Below are 23,627 nucleotides of genomic sequence, written 5' to 3' on the forward strand. Positions count from 1 at the left end.
GCCTCGCTTCCCACCCCAAACCCTTCCTAAGCTCTGCGCTTGCTGCTCTGCCAGAGCTCTTGCTCAAACCTCCCCACCCAGCACCCCCCGTGCCCTCTGTGGGGCCGGGAGGCGGCTGTGCCCGCTGCCACCTCGGGAAGGACGCCGGGAGCAGACAGGCAGCGGCTTTGTCCCAGCGCGAGGCGGGGAGAGCGCCGCGGGTTTGTTTTTAGACAAATGAATGGATTTCAGTGTTTGACCAACACCGCGGGGAATGCCAGGCCCAGGGATTTGGCAGCAGGGCTGACACTTGTCAGCTCTGGTTCCTGCGGGAGGGAGCAGCCCGCTGTCCCGGCTCTCCCGGCTCTCCCCTCTCTCCCTTCCCTCCCCTCTCTCTCCCTGTGCTGTTATTTTATTAAATCACTAAAAGACACTTCTTTAATAGCTCCAGAAATAGTATTTTTCATGTGGCTGGGGCTGCTCCCACCTGGAACCGGCACAAATCCTCCCCTCTCTCCCCGCTCTCCCCTCTCTCCCGGCGCTCCTGAGGGCAGCGACGTGCGCAGGGCCATTCTGGAAAAAACGCGTGGCAAGGGAAGATCCAGCAAATCCTCGGGACTGCCGCATCCCGGAGCGCTTTGCCTGCCAGCCGGGAAGTTTGCGAAGGGCTTCACGCTCTCTGGAGCCAGGCAGGGCAGTGCCTGGAGTGGCACGGCTTTGGGAGGGACACAGGAATGGCTGCGCCATCCCTCACGAGCCCGGAGCGGCCCGGGAGCAGCCGTGCCAGCCCCACGGGAATGCCAGGAGTTTTCTGTGGCGGGCTCTGGCACAGGCACTTCCCTGCTCCGGTGCTCGGCATGGGGCACAGCTCAGCCCAGCCTGGAGTGGGAATTCCCAGGGGAAAAGCCGTGGGAATGACAGCCCTGCGCCCCAAACAGCCGCAGCCTCGGAGAGGGCAGGGCCGGGAGCTGCCGTGACCGGGGCCCCGGGTGATGCTGCTGAGCCCGGCCTGCAAAACGGCCCCGACCGACCGAGAGCCCAGCCCAGCTCCCGCTGAATCATCAGGGATGGAGGCAGTCACCCGCCTCTGGAAGGGCAGCAGCTGCTTTTCCCTGTGGTTTCTGGGAGCAGGTAGGAGTCAGAGCCTTCCAGTCAGTGTAAAATCACGGGATCATGGAATTCTGGATGGTTTGGGCAGAAAAGGACATTAAAACTAGTCCCATTCCACCCCTGCCATGGGCAGGAACACCTTCCACTGTCCCAGACTGTTCCAAGCCCCGGCCAGCCTGGCCTTGGACGCTTCCAGTGATCCAGGGGCAGCCACAGCTTCTCTGGGCATCCTCTGCGAGGGCCTCACACCCTCACAGGGAACAATTCCTTCCCAATATCCCACCTCACGTGCTCCCACAGCCCAGTGTTCCAGGCCTGGAATGTGGGTTTGGGAGGCACCACCCAGCACCCAAGTGGTGTTTGCTGCTCCGCTTGGCACCGTGGGCAGCCCCTGCTCTGGAGCTGCCCCAGTCTGGGACAGATAAGGGAGTTACAGACCAGCTCTGGGGGGTGATGGAGCTGTTTGCAGGCAGCTCCTGGCTCTGCCCAGCCGGGACTCCAGGGCAGCCACAGATACCCCAGAACATTCCGGGTGCTCTGCCCAGCTGGGATTCCAGGGCAGCCACAGATACCCCAGAACATTCCGGGTGCTCTGCCCTCAGAGCCTGCCCAGCTCCCAGCCCAGCCAGGTGAGACGTTCCAGCTCTGCTCCGGTTGTGTAACAAGCCCGGGGCTGAGCCAGGAGCCAAACCCACACTCCTGACCCGGCCACAGCTCGCCCACGGCGGGCACAGGCTGGGACATGCTCCACTCCGAGCTTCCAGGTGCTACCTTGCACAGGGAACATGGGAATGCATCCACGGGGCTCCCTCTCCTTTGGACACCTTTGATCCCGGCTTTGTGGCTGCCCGCCTTCATGCCGTGGGTGCATGGAGTGGGACAAGGATCCAGCTCTGTTTCATGGAATGCCAGGATGGTTAGGGATGGAAGAAACCTTAAAGCTGATCCTGTCCCACCCCCCTGCCATGGGCAGGGACACCTTCCACTCTCCCAGGTTGCTCCAAGCCCATCCAGCCTGGCCTGGAACATTTCCAGGGATGGGGCAGTCACAGCCTGGGCTGGCAGAAGGGGTCCCTGGGTGGACAGGATGGCCTTTGAAGGTCCCTTCCAACCCAAACCATCCTGGGATTCTGGGATTCCAAGGGAAGAGCTGCTCCTCCCTGATGCCGAGGTGGCCACTCCGAGGGCTCTGTGGGTCACATCACCTCCTGTTCTGGCACCATCAGCCCCTCCAACAGCTCGGTACCCTTGGTGCCCGCTCACTGAGGGGGTTTGGAACCCAACTTCCACAGCCCCCAAACCCAAGGGAAAGGACAAAGCATCAAATGAAGCCCCTGGAGCAGAAGGAATTCCTGCTTGGATGATGAATGTTCCTATTTCTTGCTGTAAGAGAGAGCAATGAAAGCTGCCCGAGCCAGCATTTATCAGGGGTGCCTGCAAAGGGGCACCAGACAGCCCCATAAAAAGCCCCAAATAAATGGGATTATGGCCCTGCTGTTCCACCTTCGGATGCTCCCTCACCCTGTCCCTGTGGGTGAGCTCCGAGTGACCGTCGGAGCTGTGAGGAGCCTTCCTGGGTCCCTGTCAGCTCCATCATTATGGACATCCCAGGCTGCCTTGGAAAACCCTTCCTGGATGATGCGCTGGAGGAATCCGGTCTGGACATCAGAGCGGCCTCGTTCCCGCGCTGTAATTTTATTAAATCATTAAAAGGCACTTCTTTAATAGCTCCAGAAATATCATTTTTTCATGTGGCTGGGGCTGCTCCCACCTGGAACCGGCACAAATCCTCTCGCAGGTTCAAAGCCGTCTGGCTTCTCCTGCTCCGCCGGGAATTAGGGATAATTGGAACGAGCGCGTTCAAAGGAGCGCGAGGTCGGCGGAGCTGACACCGCGCGGTCCCTCCCGCCGAGCCCGAGCCCCCGGCACCGGCACCGGCCCGGCCCGGCCCGCGCTGCCGCAATCCCGTGGGATGATTTATGGCCAAAGCCCTGGCGAGGGACGGCAGCCGGGCCGAGGACGGCCCCAGAGCCCGCAGCCTGTCCCGACACGCCGCTGCTGGGGCGCGGAGATTAAAGGCTCCTGCTCGGCAGCGGGGAAATGCAAATGCTCCTGGAACGAGCTGTTAATTGTCAAACCGCAGCACTTCGGGGTAATCATCCCTTGTGAGGCTCAGAGCAGGCCCGGAGCTCCCCGGGAATGGGCTCCGGGACAGGAGGATGTGTCTTGTTTATGGCTGCGGCGGATGCAAAGGAGTGGGGAGAGAAGTGGGAATGGGGGGGAAAGGGAAATTGGAGAAGTGAGAAAGGAGAGCGTCCGGGGGGTCAGCGCTGGTGGCCGTGGCTCAAATCCCGTGGGGATCCCATGGAGAGGGAGACCTTCTGATGGAGACGGAGGTGGGGCGGGGGTGGAGAGGCTCAGCCTGCTCCTGGGAAAGGCTGATCCCATTGGGAATGGCCCCGGGGATGGCACGGAGGCTGTGAAGGCTCCAGGACCTCTCCCCGAGGCCAGGGCTGTTCTCAGCCCGTTGTCACCACGTCCAGCCGCGGCTGTCGCTGCCCCGGAGCTGTGAGGCCCCATCAGGAGCTGCTCTGTCCCTACCCTGCCCTCCTGGGGCTGAGCCCCGGTGTTTCCTACCGGGAAGCGGAGGGAGACGTGGCCCAACCCAGCAATAAGGGACCCCAAAGCCACCCTGGGACAGAAACCTGCAAACTCCCCCAAAGGGCGGCCGTGGCCCCGGCACCGCAGCCCCCGCCGGCACCTGGCGGTCCCTGCGTGAGGAACACCTTCCAGAGCATCGGGATGGCTTTTTTCCCTGGCTTTGGGAAGACAGAGACCCCCCCGGGCGGAGAGCGGCTCCTTCAGAGCCGGGTTTCAACAACCAGGAACTCGTGTGTGTCTTGGACTGGAATCCAGTGCGGCTGGGGCCATGTGCAAGATGTAATTTAAGCTCCAGCTCCGGGCCCAAATGTTCTCCAAGTGCGGAGGTTTTGGCACCGAGGGTTTGGTTTGGTCCCAGCTTTCATGGCAAATTGAATAATCACAGGAGGGGGAGGAACGGGGAGAGAGCAAGAGAAAAAAAAACCCCAACAACTCTCGACAGTTCTTCCAAAAGTGGAAAGAACCAAAACACATTTTGGCTTCCTCAGCCCTGAGCCGGAGTTATTTCCCTCTAGATCTGGAGCAGCCTTTCCAACAACCTTTTTTCAATTTAGCTTTTTATTAAAATCAAGCCATGCCCTGGCAAATCCGTGCGGAGCTGCCTCCTGCCACGGCCGTGCCCGGCTCTGCAGCTCCTGCTCGTGCTGCTGGCACCCCAACAAACATTCCCGGCCCTGCTCCCGAGGCCTGAGGGGGAGTGGCTGCCCGGCAAGCACGGCCAGAGACCCCCGGGCACGCATTTCAATCGCCTACTGTTGTGCTGACTTTCTGGCCTTGTCTGTCTTTTAATTATTCCCATGTTTACAGTTTGCTGCGGCTTACAGGATTTTTCCCCTCAAATGCCTGTTTTCCTGACAATTAGCCCTGCTGGCTGGAAAAGCACGGACGAAGAGCTGGAGGTGGAGCTCAGCACCAAAATCCAAACCTCCCTCGTCGCTCCGGCCAGCCCCAGTCCAGCACTGGGAGCAGCTTCGGTTCAAGAGTAGGCTCAGGATCAGCCCGGGCTCAGGTTAGGACGAGGCTTGGAGCACCCTGGGGCAGTGGGAGGTGTCCCTGCCATGGCAGGGGTGGCGTTGGATGACTTTAAGGTCCCTTCCCACCCCGACCATCCCAGGATTCCACGATCCCCCCCCCCAGCACGCACCTGCAGCCAGAGACACCCCAGGTTCAACCCCCAGCTGTAAAGCTGCCCCTGCGCCCCTGCAGGGAGAGTTTTGGGGTGCCGGGGGGTGTCGGGCACCAGCAGAGCCCCTCGTTAGGCAGCGCTTTCCCCGGAATGAGGCGGGGGGCTGCTGTTAATCAGCTACAAACGATTTAAGTCACTGGCCCAACCGCTTCGCTGCTGCTTTCGAGAGGAATTAGGCCTCCATAAAATCAAGCAGCATGAATCTCCGAGATTTACACGCTGCTTTCTTAACAGTTTTCAGTATATTTCAATAGTTAATAAAACTAAATGCTGCTTTGTGTAAAAGGTAATAGATTACAGTCGGGGGGGTTTTACTGGCACTCAGTGTGTTCAGCCAACACCTCATACGTTCACCTTGGAATCCACGGAAAGCACTTTGTGCAGATTAAAAGCAGATTTATCACAGATGTGCCTCAACATTATGCTTGGCTTGAACCATTAGACTCCTGGAGTTTAAAGGTTAGACTTTAATGACTTCAAGGAAGTCGGGTGCTTTTTAAAGCTTTAAATAAGCAGCTCGGATACTCCTGGCATTCCCAAACAGGGCAGACTGGTTACAGGCTGCTCCAAGGATGCAGAATTCCCACTCCGGAGTCTGCTGGGCACAGCCCTTTGAAGCAGGCACAGCTCAGGAGTTTAACCCTCATGCAAATTCCTGATAAATTATTTACCAGATGAAAGCGCTGCCTTGAAAACTTTGGTGGCGGAGCAGCTTCTCATCCCCACGGACGGGATGGGAGAGGTCGGCTGCGGGCTGCACTGCCTGAGTAAAGACCCTGGAACGGGGCGTTAGGTGTTACCCCACTCCATGGAAAGGGACACCTCCCGCTGTCCCAGCCTGCTCCAGCCTGGCCTTGGACACTTCCAGGGATCCAGGGGCAGCCACAGCTGCTCTGGGCACCCTGTGCTAGGGCCTCACACCCTCCCAGGGAACAATTCCTTCTCCATATCCATCCATCCCTGTTTCTGTCAGTTTAAAGCCATTCCCTGTGTCCTGACCCTCCGTCCCTTGTCCCCAGTCCCTCTCCAGCTCTCCTGGAGCCCCTTTAGGCCCTGGAAGGGGCTCTCAGGTCTGGGATGTGTGTCCGGTCTCTCCCGGTACCCACAGGAAGATGCTGTGATCCAACAACAAAACGCCCCCAAACGAAGCAGGACAAAGTTTTTGCGGGTTTTTTTTTTCCCCTCCCAGCCATAAACAGTGTGAAAATCCAGCAGAGCTTCCCCCTCGGAGCTCTCCTCCCGTTCTCCGCAGTTTGTTCGCTGCCCTCACACACGGCAGACGCTGACAGCATCCCGAGCTTCGGAAGTCGATTGCTCGGTGGAGCTGAAAATGCCTCCGCAGGTATCCGGCTGATGGGCGCTCCTCGGGAGGATGCGGCTGGAATGCCGAGGGAGGCGCGGCTGGACCCGGCCGCGGGGCAGCGGGAGTGGGACGTGCTCGGCGGTGATCAAAGGCTGCGGCTGGGGATGACCGCGGGGGCCGAGCGCTCGTTCTCCGGGGTGATAAAGGAGGAACCATTTATATTTAAAAGCGCTGTAAACCTTTGGCTCCCGGAGGAATGATTTGGGATGAAGATGGATCGGAGAACCACAGGGTGGCTTGGGTGGGAAGGGACCTTAGAGATTATCCCGTTCCATCCCCTGCCATGGGCAGGGGCACCTTCCGCTATCCCAGGGTGCTCCAAGCCCCGGCCAAGCTGGCCTTGGACATTCCAGGGATGGAACAGCCACCACCTCTCTGGACAGCTTCTTCCACCAGCAAAGTCTGAGTGTCTCCCAAACTGGGAGAAGGCAGGAGCAGCGGCAGAGATGGAAATGATGCCAGGGAAAGGATTCCACTTCCCTGGGAACAGTGATGGACCCCTGGCCCTGCCCTGATACTGGCTCTGCACTGGGAGCCCAGAGTGCCCAGAGTGCCCAGAGTGTCCAGAGTGCCCAGAGTGCCCAGAGTGCCCAGAGTGCCCAGAGTGTCCAGAGTGTCCAGAGTGCCCAGAGTGCCCAGAGTGTCCAGAGCACCCAGAGTGCCCAGAGTGCCCAGAGCACCCAGAGTGTCCAGAGCACCCAGAGCGCCCAGAGTGCCCAGAGCGCCCAGAGTGCCCAGAGTGCCCAGAGTGCCCAGAGTGTCCAGAGTGCCCAGAGTGCCCAGAGTGCCCAGAGGTGTTGTGGTGCTCAGGGGAGACACCCGGATGAGCTCCCGAGGGGCTGCAGCCACGGCTCTCAAAGGAGTTTGCTCCAATGCTCCAGGAGCTCCCCGTGCTCCTCCATGTGGGGTTTGTGTTCCCCCATCCCCATCCTGCACCTCCCCCGTGCTGGGAGCAGAGCCCGGAGCTCTGCCCGGGCCCCGCCGAGCTCTGCCTGCGGCCGGAGCATCCCGGAGCTGGTGGTGGAGGGGGAAGATTCCGGCAGAGCAGCCGTGCGTGTTTGATGTGGTTTAAATTAACCTCGATTGCTGTCTAATATTTTAAAAAGACACTTTTTCTAACATGCGGGAATAATGTAGGAGAACTAATGTTCCCTCCTGAAATGCCTTTCAGGATCATGATAAAAGTGCACTTTAATCTGCTGTGAGAAGGCTCCGGGAGGGAGAGACATCACCTGGACAGGTGGAATCGTGGAATAAATACAATCATTAATGAGGAGGAAGAATTTGCATCTCCCGACTTCTCCACAACACCTGCTCTGTTGTTTTTTTGGGGTTTGGGTTGTTTTTTCTCCCAAGCAGCTTTATTTTGTTTCCTGAGGGTCTGGAGAACGCAGGGATTCAGGATTGTGGCCGTTATTAAGCGACACTTGCAAAGGCTGTAAAATGCCAGGGAAGCAGCGCCTGGGAACGGAGTGCTCCATTAAGTTTTCCCTATGAAATTAAGCACCTTTATTGCCTTAAATGAGAGTTACAGCCTAATGACGGCCCCATGCAAATCCGCAGCAGCATTCCCGAGCCAAGGGCTGCTTCCCACCGCGGTGAGCAGGGAGGTGCTGCCGGAACAGGGAACGGCCCCAGCCTGGGCCTTCCCTGCCCAGCGCCACATTCCAGCGGGAAGGAGCCGGGAACTGTGGGAACAGAGTACACGGGGTGCCAGGCATGGGGCAGGAGGGGGGTGCTGGCTGTCCCCAGCCCCACACAGCAGGAGAGTTCCCGGGACAGGGGACAAATCCTGGTCCTGGGTCCCCATCCCAGCTTCCCACAGAGGCTTCACCAACTGGGATGGTTCCCAGCTCACCCCACGGACAGCGGCTGCTATGGACACTGTCAGCAAGCTGCGGCCATCCCCGGTGTCACCCCCAAATATCAGCATCACCCCAAATATCAACATCATCCCCAAACATCAGCATCATCCCCAAACATCAGCATCCTCCCTGAACACTGCCACGATCCCTAAATATCAGCATCATCCCTGAACATCAGCATCATCCCCAAACATCAGCATCATTCCCCTGCTGGACAGGGACTCCAGGTCTCAGGCAGGTCCTGAATAGTGTTCCCTGTCAGGGGTCCCAGCTCCTGGGCTGTGGTCCCACGTCCCAGGTAGGAGCTCCATGTCTCAGTTTGGGGTGCCAGGTCCCAGGCAGGAGCTCCATGTCTCAGTTTGGGGTGCCAGGTCCCAGGCAGGAGCTCCATGTCTCAGTTTGGGGTGCCAGGTCCCAGGCAGGAGCTCCATGTCTCAGTTTGGGGTCCCAGTGTGGCTTTCCCAGTGCCCAGGAGCCCACGGGCAGCACAAATCTCACACAGAGTGAAGCCCAGCACGGCCCCAGTGGCGCCGGCCGGGGCTCCTTCGACGTTTCCTTAACTCACCGGGCGATAAAAACCCAGGAGGAGAAGTGAACAATAAAAAAGGGGAGCTTTCCTCGGCGATGCCGCCGGGAAGTGCTGACAAAGCTGCTGCTGCCGGAGCGCAGCGGGAGCGGGAAGCGCTCTTTGCTCTGCCTGTCTCCCGCTGAACGAGGCTCGGCTCTAATGGGCTCGATACCTACAACGCGCAGCTGACAACAAAGATGTTCCACTAAACCTAACACGAGAGGGAAACAGCTCCAGCACACAGTGAGTAATTAGAATCTAATTAATTTGCATTTCACAAGAGAGGCAGAGATGTCAGAGGGAGGAAAAAAAACCCCACCACCTCCCCGAGATTAAAGGGCTGGCGGAGGAGAGCGAGGGGTGACTTGGAACGCTCCCCCCGCCGGGGCCGCCGGAGCCGGGCGGGATGAGCAGGATTAAACGGGAGCAGGTGGGAAGATGACAGGTCTGGGAGCTGCGGCCAACAAAAGTGGCTGCGGGTCAGCAGAATCGCGCTGAAAATACCCAAACAGCAACTTTTCCCGGGGAACAGCATCCCCGGCCTCGCAGGCTCCTTCCTCCCGCTGCTCCGCGGCTCTGCCACAGGAACCGGAGGGGGAAAAAGACAAAAGGTGATGGTGTGGGGCCAGGATCCAGCCGGGAGCTTGGGAAGGAGCAGCCCCCGGCCCCGGCAGCGCCTTCCCAAAAGGAGTGTTTGCAATATGTTAATCCCGATGTTCCCACCCCATTTCCTAACGCTGGCTGCTCCCGAGAGGCGAAGCGTCCCGGAGCTGCAGAACATCAAGGGAAGATTTACAGCTTGTTTCCATAATGATGGCACCAGGCGGGAGATTTCGCTGTCGGCGCTGCTGGCGCAGCCACGGGAGCCCTGGGGAAGAAAAACAACCCTCACTCCCCGGGAGTGCTCCGTGATTGTCATCCCTGCTCTTCCCTGCACCCCTGCCTCATTCCTACATCCCTGCCTCATCCCTGCCTCATTCCTACATCCCTGCCTCATCCCTGCCTCATCCCTGCCTCATCCCTGCCTGCATCCCTGCCTGCATCCCTGCGTCATCCCTGCCTCATCCTGGCCTCCACACCCCCGGCACAGCTGCCCAGGGCATCGGACCAGGGTTGGGATTTCATAGAATCATGGAATGGTTTGGGTTGGAAGGGACCTTAGAGCCCATCCCACTCCCTGCCATGGGCAGGGACACCTTCCACTGTCCCAGGGTGCCCCAAGCCCCAGTGTCCAACCTGGCCTTGGACACTTCCAGGGATCCAGGGGCAGCCACAGCTGCTCTGGAGAACCTGTTCCTCACAGGGAACAATTCCTTCCCAATATCTCATCTATCCCTGCCCTCTGGCAGTGGGAAGCCATTCCCCCTGGTCACTCTGTCCCTGGTCCCAAATCCCTCTCCAGCTCTCCTGGAGCCCTTTTAGGCCCCGGAAGGGGCTCTGAGTTCTCCCTGGAGCCTTCTTTTCTCCAGGTGAACATTTCCAGCTCTCTAAAAGTTTGGGGATTTTGGGGAAGGAGAAGTGGGTGCTGTTCCTGGAATTCCCTGGTCTGGGCCAGGAGCATCCATCCCAGCCAGGGAGGAGTGAGCCACAGCCAATCTTTCTCCCCGCTCCCCACTGGAGTTCCCTGAACCTTTTCCCCGGGCTCTGCACATCCCTGCCCTTTGCTGTCGCAGCCCCGTGGCACGTCGGGGACGAACATCTGGCACATCTGCACGTGGGAGGGGCGGCGACATGGGGCCGTCCCCGGAACCGGGGGACGAGGCAGCGCCGGATGCAAACAAAACCCAAATGCAGCCGAAGCCAGATGCAAACCCATGCAAATCGGGAGCCTTGTGCAGGCAGCAGGGCTGGGGGGCCCGGGGGACACGGGAGGATGGGGGGCACAGGGGCCCCCCAGTGAGCCCCAGAGGAGCCGGCTGCAGGATGGAGATGGGGGAATCCCCCTGGGAAAAGCCACTGCGGGGTCACGGTGCAGGGAACCCCCCGGAAGGGCAGGGAGAGAGGCTGGGAGCAGCTCTCCAGCCCCAGCTCGAGCTTCCTTCCTGCAGCACTGGATCGGCTCCCAGGGCCCCTCCTGCCCCATGGCAGGGCCATTCCAGCACCAAGAGCTGCTCCAAGGTTGTCTTCCCTTCTTTCCTGCCGATGCCTTGCCCTCCAATCGTGGTGTGTTTGCAGCACCAAATCAGCTCTGTAAACATGCCGAGGGGGGATTTATTTTTCTTGAAAGCAAAATAACTAAACAGCACATCAGAGGGAAGGCATTTAACTCAGTCGGCTCCTTTCTTTTGTTGGGAATCAAAGTGATGATGATTTGAGCAGGTTTCTCCCAGGCATCCCACCCCGGTGCTGGGAAAATGCAGCAAATGCAGCTCGAGCTCCATCAGCTCCAAGATTTGGGGTGCTTGGGGACAGGAGATAAGGCTCCCGCCATTCCTGCTGTTCCCACATCCTGGAGGGACCACAGGCAGCACAGCTGGCTGGGCGCAGTGTGGCTGCACATCCTGGCACAGGGGAGGGATGGGAGGGATGCTGGGACCGGGAACATCCCGATGGGAGCAGCCCCAGCAGCGTTTTTAGGACTCCATCCATTCTTTCCTCCCCAGGCAAAACAAACCAACCCCAACCCAACCCCCTCGCACCAAAGCCGGAGCTTTTCAGCGCACGCCGCTCTCCCTCTGCCCCATCCCAATCCCCAGGCACGGAGCCACCGGGATCCAGCTGGAATTTGCAGCGCGAGCGCTGCAGTGGCGCTGCCGCAGTGGGATGAGGTCGTGAGTCACGGAACCACTGAAACCAAGGGCCTGTGCAGCTCCCAGGCTGGGAAAGGAACACCCAGGAACCCCATGGAAAGCCAGCGGCTGATGGGATCCAGCTCAGCAAAACCAGCTGGAGCATCCTGCCCTGAGGTGCTCCCTGCCCCACAGCATCCCGGGGGCTGCAGAGGGGCAATTCCGCCTTGCCAGCCCCTGCAAGCCACCAGCACATCCCATCCCTGGGAAAAAGGGGGACGTGGATCTCTTGGAAGCACCACATTCCAAAAAATGTGCGGATGTGGCACTTGGGGACATGGTTTAGGGGTGACCATGGCGGTGCTGGGCTCAGTGACCTCAGACGGCTTTTCCAGCCTCAGCTATTCCACGATTCCATGATTTGGCAACGGCCAGGCGTGGTTCGCTGTGCCTTTGCAGCGCAGCAGTGCTGGTGGCTCGTGCCCGAGGAAGGTGACGTGGGGACAGGGCCGAGCCGTGCCAACCCCGGGGACAGGAGAGGGCCAGGCATCACCTCCAGGATGTGCCACGCTCCAAAGCAGCTCCCCAGAAAGTTGTCAGAGCCGGCAGCTGGAAAAGACACCGGAAAAATCCCAGTGCCAGTCCTGGCCCAGCTCCAGCGCCGTCCTTCAGGGCCATTTGCAAACAAACCGGGGAAGATGAAAGATTGATGCCCGTCTCTCCCGGCAGCAGATCCAGCCCCTCCCCTGGGATTCGTGGCTCGGATAATTCATTGTTCCCACCTCACTTGTCACCGTCGTGCTCCGGAGCAATCAGGGGTGAGAATTCCGGGAGGTTCCCAGCTCGCCGCTGTGATTCGCCTGCAGATTTGTCACTTCACTAAAGATCCAAATTACACCCGTTTAGGAGCCGGCTCCGCTGCTCGAACCTGCGCGAGCTCCTGCCGGGATTAGGGATTCGCGGCGGTAATTATGGAAATGGGGATGTGCAGACGGAGAACTGGCAGCAGGAGTGGTGCTGAAACGTCTATTTATAGTTCGGGGGGAAGAAAATAAACCTCGCCTTCTCCAGGCAAACAGATGGGCTCGGCGGCAGACGGGTTCAGGGGAGAGGAACGGGAACGAGGGGAAGGAACGGGAGTCGGGCACGGCCTGGGAGCCGGTCCCGTGGGAGTGGGTGCTGGCAGGGAGGGTGGGTTTGGGGCTGGGCACCTCGGGGGCACCCCGTGCCCTCAGTGTCACCCCCTCCAGCCCCGAGGGACGGGCTGGGAACCTCGCCCCACGCTCAGGCTGCCAACCAGCCTTGTTCTGCCCCAAATCCAGCCCCTGGGATGCGGGAAGACAGCCGGGATAAGGAGCTCCTGGGGAGCTTTGTGGGGAGATGTCCTCGAGCTCCGGGGCATCCTGAGCCCAGGGGCACCTCAGCCACCCCCTGCTCGAGGGGAGTTGGCAGCCTGAGGGGGGTCACCAGCTTTTGGGCTGCCCCTGAGCTCCCAGGGAGGATATCGGGGTGTCCTGGCGATCTGGGACACCCTGAATCCACGGCACCTCCATCACCCCCTGCCCGGGGGGAGCTGGCAGCCCAAGGGTAAGGGTCCCCAGCCCTCGGGCTGTCCCACGGCCATGAACTCCAGGCTGAGCATTCCCAGCTCCTCCAAACACCCCTCGTGCCGAGCAATGCCTCCATCCCGTGGGGAAAACAGAGGAGCCGCCCGGGGGTCAGCAGAGCCCCCCCAAACCCATCCCTGGCACGGGCCCCCCCGCACTCAGCTCCCAGCAGGATGAAGATTTAGCCGTGGATCCGCGTGCTGAATTCCAGGGGCCGTCAGGCGGCTCCGGGAGGCGTTTGGAGCAGACAGATTTATCCAAACCCTCCCGGCTCCGCAGCCCCACGCGGCGTCTCTGACACCCGGCGAGGAGGGAATAAATCAGCGCTCCCTCCCTTCCCACCACGCGGAGGTTTCTCCCAGCCACGCTTCAGGCGGGAGCACGGAGACTTTTATTTACCGCCGAGCGCAAACAAGAGCCCGGAGCCCCGGGGGACGGTGCCCGGCTGCGAGTGACGGTGGCGGCCACCCCGGCTGGCTCCGCCGGGAGCAGGGAATCACCGGCAGCATCCGGCCCAGCCCCCTGGAATCATGGAATGGCTGGGTTGGAAGGGAGCTTAATCCCATCCCATCCCACCCCTGCCGTGGCAGGGACACCTCCCACTATCCCAGGGTGTTCCGAGCCCCGTCCTTGGACACTGCAGGGACGGGGCAGCCAGTTCTATGGAGAACCTGTGCCAGGGCCTCCCCACTTCCCCAGGGAGGAATTCCTTCCCTATTTCTCACCATATTGATCCCTCCTTCCCGCGCGGGCCCTGTTAGGATGGAAAATTGCTGAGCTCCCAGCTCAGCTCCGCTGCCAACGAGGATTTGTGGTGTTCAATAAATATTATTAGAAAAGCGCAAGATAATAATTATGTCAATTAGAGGATGGGTAATTGGGCCTGCAGAAGAAAAGTGCTTTTCTCCCTAATTGCTGGGGCCATGTGCCTGTGATTGCATGTGTGGCTTCCAAAAATAAAAGGGCAGCCGGCAAGTGGGAAAAGCACTTTTGTTTTCCCAATGAGCTCCGTGGCGGGAATTGCGGGGCTGGATTGCAGGGAGGGAGGAGCATCCACTGGTCCATCCCTGGTCTGGGGGGCAGAAGGGGACCCAGAACTGGGGGAGAGGGACTCCAGGACTGGGGGGAGAGGCTTCCCAGCATAGAGCTGTTTGGGAATCCCGGGGCACAGGGAGCTCCGTGCCCTCTCCAGATCCCTGAGACCAGACCCTCCCTCAGCAAATATTCCTGTGGGGAAGGCGAGCCACCATCCCCCCTGAATGAAACCCTCCAGAAGCTCCAACTGGAGCTCCAACAGAGACTTCCCCACCCAGGCATCCAACCCGTTTTCCTCCCACTGCCAACCCCTTTCCCAACAGCCAAATTGGCCCCCAAATATGCATTTGGCTTCAGCATATTCCCATATTCTGGAAATCCGTCGTGAGCACCGGGCCGGCTCCAAGCCCTGAAGGTCTGCAGGGCAGGAGGGGGAAGGGCTGTAAGCAAAGCAGGCGCATCCATTTCAAACAGGACCTAAAAAAAAAAAAAAATTAATTTCCATTTTCTTTTGGCTGCCTGGGGGCCGCTGGAACATATGCACAGACAAGTTATGCAGAATTCCCGCATGGAAATGCGCTGGTTGGCTCCTCTGGGCTTGTCAGCTCATCCAGAAAAATCTGCCGGGCTCTTCCCTCCCTGGAGAGCTGTCCTGCAGTGTCACCGCTCCCAGGAGGTGACACTGCGAGGGAGCAGAGCCCTGGTGGCTCTGGGTCAGGTGAACCCTGGAGCTTCCTCCTTTTCCCAATCCCAGGCTGGTTCCCTCCTGGTGCTCTCAACTCTCTCCGGTGTGGAGAGGCTGTCCCCACTCAGAATTCTGGACACTCCTCCACTGGCAGATGCCACATCCCTGGAAGAGTTCCAGGCCAGGTTGGACAGCACTTGGAGCAACCTGGGCTAGTGGAAGATGTCCCTGCCCACGACATCTAAACGTCCCTTCCAACCCAACTCATTCCAGGATTCTGTGATTCCCAGTGCTCCTCTTGGATGGCAGCTCCCATCCAGGAATCCCAGAGAGGTTTCCAGGCTGCATCCAGGGTGATGCCTGGGAATGGTCCTGCATCCAGGGTGATGCTGGGCCTGGCACAGATGGAGACCCCACACCCAGAAATCCCAGGGTTTTCCACCAGTTGTGGTAAACACCCACAAAAATCCCGCCCTGGAGAGATCCAACCACAACCACGGCAGGAAACCAGGGATAAAGCAGGGATAAAGCAAAGCCCCAGCTGGTGCTTCACCCTCCAAATGCGTTGGTTTGAGCCACTTCCAGAAGCCAAAGGTCTCTCCCAGCCTCTTGGATCCAACACACCAGGATGTGTTATCCCAACCGCTGTTTTCCCTTGCATAATCTCCATTATTTATGGTCATGAGCTCCTAATTGTCCCGGTTATCTGATAACTGAGGGGGAAAAGGGCGGAACAGGGAATTCTTGGCAGGGCACAGCTGTGCCCAGCCTCAGCTGCCGCTTTTGGAAAGTCTTCCCAGTGGGAGATGGGAACCGGGAGGCTCCAGGGAACTGGGAACACGCTCAGATTCACCGTAATGAGGATTTCTGAGACAGAGATTGCAAAGATGAACCCGATCCACGACTCAGGTTCTTCCATTATCCCCTCTCTGGACTATTTCCACGTGGAATTGAACAGGCATGGAAAAAATACAGCTCTAGTCTTCTCCTGAGCTTCCTTTCGGTCCTGACATTGCTGCTCCCACCAGTGCCCTCCTGGGAGCATCCCAGCGGCTCCAGCAGCACTCCTTGGCACCATCCAGGCCTGTTTAAATGGCAAGAAGGTGGATTTGGGTGGGATATTGGGAAGGAATTCCTCCCTGTGAGAGTGGTAAGGACCTGAGGTTTCCCAGGGCTGCCCCTGGATCCCTGGAAGTGTCCAAGGCCAGGTTGGATGGGGCTTGGAGCATCCTGGGATAGTGGAAGGTGTCCCTGCCCATGGGATGAGCCATTCCAGGATACTCTGATTCTATTTTGAGGCCAAACCTCCCATTTCCTGCTCTGAGTGGTCTGGGGGAAGTGGGCAGGAAAAGCTCTTGGAGCATCTCCCGCCAGTGCCACGTGTCCGGAGTGGTGACAGCGCAGGGACAGCAGCTCAGAGGACACCAGGGTGGGGCTGGTCCCTGGGAGATGGACTGGGATGACCCCGGCATGGGCAGGGACCCCTCACATCCCCTTGCTGACCACAGCCACCCCCCAGGCCAGGGTCACGGGGCTCGGCCCCCAGCACACAATGCCCTCATTGTGTGGAAATCTGATTCATCTCACCCAGGGATAAAATTAGCAAACCAGCCTAATTCCCAGGAGCCTTGTTAAATCAATACAACACACATCAGGCAGGCCCGGCACAATGCAGGGCTCAGATAAAATTAGAACCAGTCCCCCTGGGTGGGTTGATACCAGCTCTGCAGTTCGGAACTGGCAGGTGCTTGTGCATAATTTATCAATTACAAACAATTTAATTCACCCCGAATAATGAGCGGCAGGGCAGCTCTTGATGAGTTAAGTGACACAGGCAGTGAAGGCCGGCGTGGACTTGCAGGAGAACCCATCCAAAATCGGGTTATTCCAGAGGCTGGGAAGGGCAGGGACCGTGAGGGGCTCTCTTGGGATGATCCCAGCCCTGCAGGGTGCCAAGGAGGTCTTCAAAACGTTTGGATGTTCCCGCTGTGGGTGAAGACACAGATGGGCCGCAAGGCCGGGAATGTCAAAAAGAGATCCAAGGCTTCCCCAGAAGGCCCCTGGAGCCAAGAATTCCCAGCGCTTCCAGCCCTATCTCGCTGTCCCAGCAAGGGAAACTCGAGGAGGTTAAGGGGAGGTTATTTCAAGGAACAGAAGTGATAAAAATCAAAAGCCTTTCTGCTGCAGAGAGGAGCCTTCAGAAGGTTGGGAAGCGTTTCCTTCCTGCAGCCCTCTTTTGTTCCTCTGCCCATCGCCCCCAGCCGAGGCTCGCTGGTTCTCACCGGGAACAATGGGAACGGCTCTGGGAGAGGGCCGGCGGAGCCGCACGCCAGGATGACACCCTTCGGAAAGGCCTTCCTCCCTCTCCATTCCCGGAGCACCGGGATCTGCTCCCTGGCTTTCCTGCTGCCTCCCGCAGATATTAAAGCCAAGAAGTTAAGTGGTGCATAATTATGGCATTGTAGTTGCTAATTATAATCCCACAATGAGATCAGGGCTGCGCAGGGACGGCCGCAAAGAGCTGAGGGTTTGGAGCAGGCTCAGTCCTGAACCCTTGGAATTCCTCATTAAAGCCAGGAGAACTCACAAGGAGGGGTCAGGGAAAGGGAGAGGCGGATAAAACCCAACCCCACTCACCTCCTCCCAACCCGAGTGCCCAGGGATTGGCTTTGTGGAGCCTCCAACGGCATAAATGTTATGGAGCTGGTGCAGAACCCATGCAGCATCCAGGCACAATCCAAGGAATGTCCAGGCACAGCTCATGGAGTGTCCAAGCACAGCCCACGGATCATCCAGGCACAATCCAAGGAACGTCCAGGCACAGCCCATGGAACATGCAGGCAAGGTCATGGACCATCCAGGCACAATCCATGGAACCTGCAGGCAAAGTCATGGACCATCCAGGCACAATCCATGGAATGTCCCAGCATAGTCCATGGACCATCCAGGCACAATCCATGGAATGTCCCAGCATAGTCCATGGACCATCCAGGCACAGCCCATGGAATGTCCCAGCATAGTCCATGGACCAGAGTGCTCACAGAGTGTCCAGGCAAAGTCAGGGACCATCCAGGTACAACCCCTGAAGTGGCCAGGCACAGCCCATGGAATGTTCTGGCACAACCCAGGGAGTGGCCAGGCACAGCCCATGGATTATCCCGGCCCAGCCGAGCCCGGTACAGCCGCACAGCTCTGGGTGCAGCTCAGCCCTCTCCAGACCTCCCAGCCCGGCTCCCTCCCCATCTGCTGCCATCCCTCTCCGGAGCAGCCTAATAGCTCTGTGCCTTCCCCTCCCGGGAGCTGATTTATGGGGTAATTTGTTCCTCCCCGGCGGTGCCGGCCGCGTGGCAGCCGTGTAATGGGATGATGGAAGCTCCAGCCGCAGACAACGGGCAGGAAGAGCTCGGCAAATGGGACCTGTCCAAACTCCGGGGCCCCAGATCGATTCACCACAATTTCTGGGCTTTTGGCTCTGCTGGGAAAGGGAAGATAAAAAATATAAAGATGACAGTGATTCGCTGGGGCCTGACTGCTGGGGGAAGTCGGGATGGCGGAGGGAGCTGGGATGGTGCCGAGTCTCTGCCCAAATCCAGAGGGATCTTAGCCCAGGTTTGATGCAGACCTGTTCAGCCACTCCCCGATCTGGAGAACCCCGGGAACAGTGCATGCACATGACCCAGGACTCAGCCACGCTAACCCCAGATTCCTGATGGATTCTCCAAGGATGCTCCGTGCCCTGCAGCGGGAGTTTGGTGCCTGCTTTGGCCAGTGTGGCTCAGGGAGAGGGAAGGGAGGGGAGGGATGGGAGAGATGGAGAGGGATGGGAAATTAGGAGAAGGAGTATCAGCATGGGATCAGGGCACAGGGGATCTGCAGCTCCTTCCCAGGGCTTCTCCCCCGTGCCCAGGCTCCACCTCTGCCATCCCCCGCAGTGCCAGCAGCGCTTACTGGGAGTTACTGGGGCCTGGTAAAGCCCAAGGTGGAAACCACAGCGTGCTCCATTCCCACTGGAATTCCTGTTTCTTCAGGGAATGACCCCGCTGCGGGAGCTGTGCGGGGAGCAGCGTGCATCACCGAGCCGGGGAGCAGAGCCAGGAGCCCGTGGAGGAGCGGGATCAGCCCCGGAGCCCCCCAGCCCCGGCCTCCAGCCCTTTCTCCACCCCCCCCCCAGTGTCCCTGCTGGGGTCTGCGACATCCGAGCGGGACGGGGCTGCTCCCGGGACTGCAGCAGCCGCGGCCGCAGGACGGACCGGGAGCCGGGAGAGCTCGGCCCAGCCGGGGCTGGGCTGGGCTGGGCTGGGCTGGGCTGCATCCGGCATCTCCCACACTGATAACCATCGGCGGGCGTGTTCCGCAGCTCCGAGGGGATTAGCAGGGATGTGCCGCTGGATCCCGGGATGCGCCGAGCTCGCCCCGCCGCTGGCAGGCCCGGGTGGTTTTCGGGAGGTTGGGATGCACGATAGGGATCAGCCGCAGCCCTCGGTGAGGCACCGGGCACACCCTGCCCGGGCACGGCCCCGCTCCGCCATTCGCAGCTCCCCCAGCCGAGGCCCGGGACGGCTCTGGATGTGCCCCGACCCCAGACCCACCCAGGATAACCCAGGATAACCGCAGAAGGCCGATTTCAGGGAATCCCAGCGCGGTTTGAGTCAGAAGGGACCTCAGAGATCATCCCATGGGCAGGGACACCTTCCACCATCCCAGGTTGCTCCAAGCCCCGTCCATCCTGGCCTTGGACACTTCCAGGGATCCAGGGGCAGCCACAGTTTCTGTGTGCAGCCTGTGCCAGGGCCTCAGCACCCTCCCAGCCAGGAATTTCTTCCCATTATTCCCTGTGTCCTGTCCCTCCAGCCCTTGTCCCCAGTCCCTCTCCAGCGCTCCCGGAGCCCCTCTAAGCGCTGCTTTGGGCCTCTGCTCTCTGAGCACCGGCGCAGGATGAGCTGGCACGCATGGAAAAAACCCCTAATGAAGCCAAGGAGCGTTAATGAGCAGCTGGAAACCATCAACCCAAACCTGTTTTGGCTGCGGGTGCCGCCCCGACGTGCCAGACGAGCTGGGAGCTCCGGGGGAGGAGGAGGAGGCTGAGGCTGCCGCTGCCCTCAGGGCGCTGCGGAGATGAAACGGGGTTTGTAAATCCGCGTCTGCATCCAGGGCTGGGGAAGGAAGGGCTGCTCAGGCCGGGAGGCAGCACCCAGCACCCTGACTCACCCCCCGCTCTCCCAAAGGGCGCCCGAAACCCGCCCGCCGCCCTTCCCTGACGCAGCTTTACCCACCCGAAAAACAGCCGGGAAGCAAAAGGGAAAGTTAAATCTGATTTCAGCACTTTCTGCCTCTTTTTATTTTTTTTTCTTGTCTTTTTTCCCCCCCTCTCATTTAATTCCTTGTTATTACTTTTATTAGCCTCGCTTCTTTGGCTGCGGGGCCTCGCGCAGAGAATGGAGTGTGGCGTGGGTGTTACCGGCTGCTGGCGCTCTCCCCGGCTTCAGAAAGAAATGCCAATTACTAATTTCATGGAGATAAGCCATCCTGAAGGAGGGGAGGGAGAAAAAAATAAGAGAAAAAGGAAAAAAAAAAAAAAAAAGGAAAAATAATTCCTCCCGGCTTTGAAATGTGAAAGGCGCCTGCATTTATTTATTTTTTCATTTATTTATTTCTTTCTCTGTGGCTTGTGGGGGCACCAGGATTGCTCAGCTCTGTCAGGGGAGGGGTGGGAGCACCTGAGGGGCGCTGCTGGGAGATGGAATTGGCGTATCCATGGATCCATACCCACGCACACACGTGAACCTGCTGGACGTGGATCCTGCATCCCGCTGGATGTGATTCCCAACACTGCGAGCGCCGGGGCTGGCACAGGCTCCCAAACCTTGTATCCCACCAGTATCCACCAGTCTCCTGCTCTCCGCAGCACGAGGTGACGCCTCTCCCAGCTCCTCCCTCCCGTCCGGCTCCCACAGCCCGCAACCACCGAGGGCAGGGGCCGGGGAGGGAGAATGACGGTGCCCGGAATGAATCTGGGTGTAGTTTGCATTTTTATTGCTCCAGCCTCAGATTCCAGCCTACAGAAAGGTTTCAAAAAGGATTAGATGCCATAAAACCTTTAATAATCCTCCCACATCTTACGTTTAATTATTGTTTTTACACATGCGGAGCCAACACGCCTGGAGCGAGCAATCAAGGCTCGCACGCCACTCCTCCTCCTGCTTCCCGGCTCTCCCGAGAGTCTCCGCCGGGATGAGCCGGGAAGTCTCCTCCTTCCCAAAAACACTCCTCCCCCACAGTCCAGCCTTATAAAAGCTCATCCCGGTGCAGTGGAGGTGCTCCATGTGCTCCATGGTGGGAGCTGGGATGTGGGATCGGTGCCGGACGGAGCCCGCAGTGCTGGGGACACACATTCCATGTCCCCACCGGAGCTACTGAAATCGCTCCTGGCTGGGAACGGCAGAAAATCCTCGTCTCCAGTTCTGAACCGCCTGTTTGGGAGGAAGATTTCGTCACTAATTTGGTGCCATCGGAATCGTTGCTGTTTCTTTGGGGGGAAAGAAAAGAAACCTCAAACCTTAGGATCGTTTGGTTCATCTCACCAGCGTCTCCCTGAGCCCAACAGGTGTGGAGACCGGGAGAAAGGAAAATCACAGGAAGCAGAAAACGTATCCAAACTGGGGTTTGGGGGAGTATTTAAGAGGCTGCATTATTCATAATAAACGATTTCAAGGCAGCTGCTCTGCATCCTGAGCATCGGCCACAGGCGTGGCACCGGTGTCACATCCACAAGGGTGGCACTGCTGTCACACCCACGGGGAAACGGCAACGGAAGCGCTCGGGGCCACGGGGCCGTGCTCCTGTGGGGACAGACACGGGGTGGGGATAAATAACTCCACTGGGCATTCCCTGATGAGGATAAGTAACTCCATTAGGCTCCCAGTGAACTGGTTTATTATTATTAATTATTATTATTGTCATTATCATTATTATTGCCATCGTAAGTGCTGCTTCCCCTGTTGCCTGCAGCATGACTCCATGGAGGAAGGAGTTTTCCCAGTTATTTCTGGGATGGGGGACCGACCAACAAGCTCTTCTACTCCTGTGCCTGCTGGAATTCTCCCTGTTCCTTTAGGAATTTTCCCCGTTGGATCAGTGGTGGGGCTGGGATGGCCTCAGTGTGGGGTCCTCTGGTCACCTCCCAGGTGAAGCAGAGCATGTCCCATCCCTGGAAGTGTCCCAGGCCAGGCTGGACCGGGCTTGGAGCAGCCTGGTCCAGTGGAAGGTGTCCCTGCCCAGGGGCGGGATGAGCTTTAGGATCCCTTCCAACCCAAACCGTTCCAGCTCCGGATCCCAGCCCCAGGAGGCCTCTCGGGGTGCAGGCAGAGCTCTGCCTGAGCTGCTCTGACCTTTCACCCTCCGAACCATCCAAAGTTTCAGTGATTCTGCCTCTGACTCATTGGTGAGGAAGACTTTTCTCACCACCAGAGCCGCCTCCCTGCGGGGACTTGGGTCCCGTTGGGGGACTGTGCCCGGAGGCAGCCCCGGGGCCGGGCAGGGACGGGAGGAACAATCGGTCATTTCTTCGGGGCCCATTAAAATCCCGGCCGGACAAAGGCGGCCTGTGCTGCCCAGATGTTTTATTCATGGCCGGCCTGGGAGCACAAACAAGCCCGGCTTATCCTGCTGCCCTTTGTGCTCCGTGCCTGCGGAGCCGGGAACGGCAGAGCGGGGCCGGAGCCTCCCCGCCGGGCGTGGGGGAATTGCCGTGGCACCAGTGCAGCGGCTGCTCCCCCTCCCCAAGCTCAGGACAGGCTGGTTCACCCCGGGATCTGCAATCCTTTCCCAGTTTCTCTCTTGGTGGCACTTGTTCATCTGGGGCTCAGGACAAGGTGCCTCCGCCAGGCTCCTGAGGACACGGGGACAGTGCCTGCTCCCAGCAGCGGGAAAAGGCCACTGCAAACAAAGCAATAATGGAAGTACCAGCCTTAGTCCCCGCCGATGGTTTCTGATTGAATATTAAACCCGCCCCGATCTTCCCTTAATGCTCCATTTCCGCGGGTGTTTGTCTCGTTGGGGGCAGAGGATTCGCTCCCCTGCGCACACGCGGTGCTGCGGCACAGCACGAGAGGAGCTGGAAAGGAACTTCTGGAGGGAAATAACTGCAAATTCAGCTGTTGGAAAGGCTGGAAACGAAGTTCATTCCCAGGGAGCAGCGATCCGGGGTGCTCGGGTCAGAAGGGGACATCATCCTCGGAGGGACGGAGCAGAGCTGCCCTGCGGGGGGACACAGACGGCTCGGGGTGGGAGACAGGGAGGGCTCAGGATGAAGCACAGGAACAACTCGGGGTGGGGGACACGGGTGTGACAGGTGGAGGACATGAGAGTCACATGGTGGGGACGTGGGTGTCGTGGGGCTCACGGAAGAACAGTCACAGAGCACCTGTTTGGGGATGAACCCTGGGATTTTGGGGCAGAGATCTCCCCCAGTAGCCCAGCCTGTTCTGCCACTCCGAGGAGCAGACATGGAGGTGGTGCCGGATGTGATCCCTGCTCCAGGTGGGATGTGGGAGCCCCATCTGCCCTCAATCCCAGCCCGAGGGCGGTGGGGCAGCAGGGAAGGAGCAGACTGGGGTGGGCAGTGGGGGATCCCCCTCCGAGAGGCAGTGGAAGAGAGGCCACAAATCTCCATTTGCATCCCTGAGCTCCTGGTGCTCAGGGTGAGGAAGACCCCGCTGTCCATGGCAAAGCCAGATCATCCAAGGGCTGGAAAAACCAAAGCTCCTCTCCAGGCACGACTTTGTTTTCTTGCTCGAACCCAGGTTCCACAGAATTCCCAGCACGTCCTGGGATGCGAGAC

Source organism: Aphelocoma coerulescens, chromosome 10 (assembly GCF_041296385.1).
Source record: "Aphelocoma coerulescens isolate FSJ_1873_10779 chromosome 10, UR_Acoe_1.0, whole genome shotgun sequence".
Lineage (NCBI taxonomy): Eukaryota > Metazoa > Chordata > Aves > Passeriformes > Corvidae > Aphelocoma > Aphelocoma coerulescens.